This window comes from Anopheles marshallii, chromosome 3 (genome assembly GCF_943734725.1).
Source record: "Anopheles marshallii chromosome 3, idAnoMarsDA_429_01, whole genome shotgun sequence".
Lineage (NCBI taxonomy): Eukaryota > Metazoa > Arthropoda > Insecta > Diptera > Culicidae > Anopheles > Anopheles marshallii.
Window position 1 is genome coordinate 63,822,045 of NC_071327.1, and position 6,000 is coordinate 63,828,044.

The following is a 6,000-nucleotide window of genomic DNA, read 5'->3' on the forward strand; positions in this document are numbered from 1 at the left end:
GCTCTATTCCTGCTGCCATTGCTCAACAACCGCACAATGCACCTATATTGCACAACCGGCTTGCGGATGGATAGATGCACGCGAGACGCTGTTGCTTCCGCAAATGAAAGTTCCCTTGCTGTTTGCTGTTGACCATTAGCAAATGTTACGCTGTGTAAGGGCTAGGAGAAGATAAATTTCGGTAAATTTGAAGCCTGTTTTGACACCTTCACCCACAACACGCAGCCGTGCAGGCACGCATTGGTCAATGACATCACTTACGACGCGGTACCGCACACTAAAGGTGCCGCGAAACATAAAGAGGATGCTATCCACCGCACCTTCCAGAGTGAAAAGCGGCTAGGGAAAGAGGGCCCGGTTTTGGACCACACCTTGGTTTGTTTCTGAACTCTTTTCCCGCTCCGTTCCCTAAGCTTGGACGGCGCAGGTGAATGTGCGACAATAGGACGACGCATCGACTTTCCCCTGTGGGGAGTTGAAATTACCGGAAAGCACACTAATTGAATGCGTTTGCCTGACAGTTCGCAGTAAACAATGATCAATTATCGATAATTGAACATTGCGTGATTGTAAATAGTGACCTGTCGTAGTTGTAGATCAACTAACGACAACCAATCGATGAAGAATTGGTGGTTTAGAAAATCGGTTTCGCGATGCTTTTACAGTGACTAAGTTCGTCATTCGAGCATTTGGTTTATGTTATGTGGAAGATTTTGAACGCTTGAGTTACTCCGGAAATGTTAACATAGCAAGATGTATCTATAATGAAGATAGGAAAAAGTTTAAATAGGAAGATCGAAGATCTTGTCTTGGTATCTTGAAGATAACTTGGATATTACTAGGAATTCCAAGAAATTACTATACTTTTAGCAACAAGGCCATCGGTAATCCAATACCACCGGTTAGGACCTCGCGATTTGGGGTTTGTGATGACATTCTCATGACGTGCCCATTTTCTCGGAACTTTATTCTCTGAACATCATATCACAACATCACCGATAAAGAAGAAGCTTCAACAGTTTTGAGGGTAATCTTTGTGATCTCTGTGACTCAACCGAGTATCCCCGGGATAAGGCAATGGACAAAGAGGAAATGCCTTGAAGAATTTGTACTCAATATAGGGTTGATAATACGGCTTAGAGCGGTTATAATGATATTAAATTAATAAATAATGGACCTCTGTGATCGTTTGGACTCGATTAAAATCCCAGAGTTTTGAAGAATTTCGTTCGTTCTTTGCCTCAGTAATCATCTAGATCAGGGTTCTCCAAACTTTTCGACTCGCGGGCCGCTTTGGTAGCAACTACCATAACTGGGGACCAATTACTCAATAATTTGCGGGCCATTTACACAGATATTGCGCTCCAGATATTGATTTACCTAAGTTAGGTATTTGCATTTAATTAACTAAAACAATAATTGTTATTTGAACTGTTAGAAAATAGAACAAATTTGTTTAAATTCGCCAGTTCCATATATACTACAGTTTAGCAATAGCGTTGCGGTCCGTACTGGAGGCTCTCGAGGACCGCAACAGACTCGCGGGCCTGATCTAGATCATGCTTGTCATACAAGGTGTTAAGTGACATGAAGTTAATTTTCCACTATGTTTCACTCAACCCATCTTTATGTCATGAAGCGTTATTTTGCACTTCAGATCACTCATTAGCAATCGATATTCGTTAGCTGATCTCGCTCAATGTACTCAGGCAACTTGAAAAGAGTGTTTGCAATCCAGTCTAATCGTGTATCTCTACTTGCACGTCCGACGCAAAAAAACGAACTGAAATTAAGCTGTATCATTACACCAGCAAATAGTTACACGACTTTCACGTCCGTAAGATACTCCCCGGTTCCAAGCTGCAACACTCGATACACTCTGGGCGCGGGGTTCGTTTTTTTTCCAGATTCCATCAGTAGCGTCTGCAATATCTCATACCTTTCTTCACCACGCACATCGGGTCTGCACACCGGTTAAGATCGGGTGGGTGTGGAGTGACACTACGCGTACCACGATGCACCTGCCGCAGATACCGCAAACCGATGTACATAGCACGGACCTTATCGACAGGCTTAGATTGCATGTAATTTACACCTTGCACGGACACACACACACACACGCCTCGGCCTGCGGGTGTCCACGGTTGTGTGGTGCGTTCATGTTTAGCTGATTATTTTACACACCGGGCATGGTAATGAAAGTAACCGATCCGCGTTGTGGTGCTGAAGCCACCATCGCTTAGTCGAACTCAAAATGGTTCCCTCGGATTGGAGAGAAAGGGAGAGTAACAGACCGGCTGCGTCAATTATGACGGCGTTTAATTAATGGGCATTACGCAAGGGAGCTGGAGCTGGTGCTGTTTCATCCCAATCCAGGAGCCCGATTCCGTGCGAATGTCACCACGCATGAGGGTGAAATCCTGTCAGCAGGTCTCGGCACGCCGGTACACCGGTTGCGTAATTTAATTATTTAGATGATGCTCTTTAAACGGCGACCGAAGAAGGACATAATTAGCGGTGGCCATTTCTCGTACACTAATTTGATGTGACGTGTATGGAGCCCGGTGGCGAGCTGTGTTGGACAGGTTAATGTACGTTTTACTGTTCGTAGTTTCAACTACGGTGGAGTTTTGCTGAAAGCGACAAGAAATGTAGACGAATTCTTATGGAAGGTCTGTTAGCATCGGTATAAAAGATAAATCGAACTCACATTATGCAACACTCCCTGCATCTGTTTGAAGTCATCCTCGATTAATCTTACACCAAAACATTCACACTTTCCACTGTGTGTGTTGTTAATTGTGCTCTTCTAAACACACCACCACCGTACGCACTCCCCCCCCCCACCCTCCTTTTTCCCAACAAACCGCATTCCAGTTCGCGTTAAACACGCAACCGATCGCACCTTCAGGCACGACGGTGATCACACGGCTTCATGCTCACGCGTCATTAATCTTGCACACTTGCCACCAGACGGCTTTTCGGGCTTCTGTTGCGATTTGGTGGTCGGCCGTATGCAGACGACACCCCCCGCCCGGTCTGCCGGTGCGGTTGTGCAGGGAATGAAAACATCTTCCCCTGTTACAAGACAAACCGAAGAGCAGGGGGCCCGTACACGAGCAAACATGGCCTCCAACGTCGCCTCGCCGGGACCGTTTAATCGATGCACTTCGATGATTTCTGCAGTGCGCGGAGTGGGCATTTCGGTTGAATGGTGCAGTTAATTGGATTTGATGTCAAAAGCAATTTACAATCCATCATAAATTGAGCGTAATCGAAAGGGGTGCTCAATAAATTAGATTTTCCTTTTCGTTATCCGCTCGCCCGCGGCCTCCGCCCGTCGACCGCCGGTGCATCGATAATTTCTTTCATCTGCAAATTGTTGTTTAAGGTATTCTGTTTCGGGGGGGAGGGGACAGAAGGAAGCATAATCCAACAAGAAGAGTGCTGGGCCGTTAAGAAACCATGCAGAAGAGTAATTAGGAAGCTTAGGTAGCCATAACTGAGCAGACCGGAGGCTGAAGATCCTCATCTGAGATCGCTATCGCGTTAGATGATGAAGCGACTTCTAAGTTGCTACTATTGTACAATGTTATGCTCTTATGGCCGATTCGTATTGTGGGTCGCCTGTCTGTTTTTTTTTTGCGCTAAGACAACATAAAACAGAATGACAGAATAAAAGCCCAAACTCATTATCTTTTGCATGTAAATAAATCTGAAACAAGATCAGGTTTCGGGCTGCTTTTTACTGGTTGGTTTAGTTGGGCGGCTTTTGACGTCACTTTAATTAGTTCACCTTCATTATATGTCATGTTCTTTGATGGGTTAAAAGATAGTTTATTTAACAGCACGTAAAAGAATATCTGTCAGAAATTCTTACTCTCCTCTTGAAGAGCATTGTGGAATTTAGAGAACGAAATATCATTTTGAATGATCGCATCCTACCATGGTTGCAAATATTACTCGATCAGTTACATTCCTCATCAATGGAAGTTTACTTTCACATGCTGTTTTTTTCCTACTAGAAAACTATTGCAGCTGAATGAAGCTGATCGAAAACCTATCGTGAGTCCACTGTCGATAAAAACTACTACCACAGCAAGCCAGCACCGTAAACTCCAATCGTGAAATTGAAGCCACTCCAGTGCCCCACGACAAAGGGGAAAGAGATGGCAGAAATAGTTGCCCTCTTCCAGTGCACTTGCCCCTGAACTTCAACTTCGTGCTCCGTGCGCGGGTACTTGGGTAATCTGATTTTCATTTCTGTTTCCTTGGTGATCAGGTAAAGCGCACGCAAGTAGTCGTACTCCTTGGGTCAACTCCATTACCGAACAGTGTGTGTACCTCCACAACAACAAAAAATACACCACGGTAGAAGGGCATTAGACGAGACTTGCGGTTACTGAGCGATACTGAGAGATAACAATTATTATTGCACTTGCAGTACAGCAATACAGGTTGCGCTATTCGTTTTTTTTATCTCCCCTCTTCGCTCTTGGATCAGCGAGGAAAAAGGAAGTAAGCGTACATGGTTTACCGAATTCCAACTCGATCAATTCCCGGTGGGTTTGGGTAGTATCGATCACTATCGGTGGTCGGAGGTCCGGTGAACCTTCGGGCCGCATGGGACCGTCAGGGTGCGCACAGACGACCTTAAGCGATTGCACTGCCAGCAAACGGCTAATGGAACTGCTAATTGGATATTTTATGGCATTTATACCAGCCACCAGGAGAGTATGTCATAAAACAAAATGCATTGCTAGCTGCAGGTAGTGTAGAGAAACCGGAAGCGATTTCCTTCCCGAGAACCGGATGTACCTTTTTTTGTTGCTGGAGACAGGAGTCCGCAATGGCTGTGCGATGTGGAATGGGCGAGGAATGTTTGCAGGATGAAGATATCTCCAACATACCGTAGATGTGTAGCAAAAATACCCAAAAGTTGTCAGCTCAACGCCAGCAATGGTTCGCAATTGTATATTTTGATTGCTGTTTTGCTCAACGTCTCAACGGTTGGCGTCGTTGAAAATGTGTCCGAACGACTCCGCTGACGGAGTGGGATGCGGTGAGCAAAACGGCCGAAGGGATCTGATCATAGGGTTCCGGGACAGTTATTTTTATTGACAGTTTATGGTAATGCGTGTGCTTCGTAGTGGGGATTTGTTGCGGTGCCGTATTTTAACGAAATCTTCGATATCTCTGTGTCTCCTGCCGTAAGAAGACATCGTAAGAGTCCTAAGACACGCATTGCTGGAATGCAGTATAGAAACAAACCTTCGCGAATGTGTTTATTGTTACATCCTCAATGGGAAGGCCTCCGCAATAGGGATCTCTCACCGTCCTAGCAGCCCCTTCGTACAGGGAGCCGCCGTCATTGTGTGAGGATCAAACAATGTCAATAAATATTAGTTGTCTAAATTACAAACAAACTATTGCCTTTGCGAAACGGTTAGAGGCGCTGTGTGGACGACGTCCCGGCGACCCGAGTGGAGTATAGGAATTGTTTAGCAAATGGTGCCTGGAATGTGCCCGTTGGGATGGTTTCGAAGAAGGAAATTGAACGAAAACCGTTTGACGCCCGTTTGCCGACCTTCCCTCGCGCACCTCTGGGAGACTGGCGTGTCCGGAGCGACCTAACGTCTGGAGGAAAGTTTTGTCATAACGACTTTCTGTTTTTTTGGACGCTTGCCAAACGGATAGACACAAGGCCTGGTGCGCCCGTTTCTGACGCCAGGCGCGTATCAAATCCACCACATGCGGGGGACGGTTTTTATGCCGCCAGTCACACCAGAAGCCACCCCGAAACGGTCATATACCGGGCGGTTTCCTTTCACTAACGCTTCCAGTCGGAAGAGGAGAAGAAATTCGTTTCAAGATTATGAAATGGCAAAGAATTCATAATCAGATTCCCGCACGAAGCCGCCACTGCTAGCGGGCGAGTGACGTTGCGCTTGACCGCGTCCAGACGAAGGTGGCCAGTAGATTCGGGTGTATCAAGGAGGT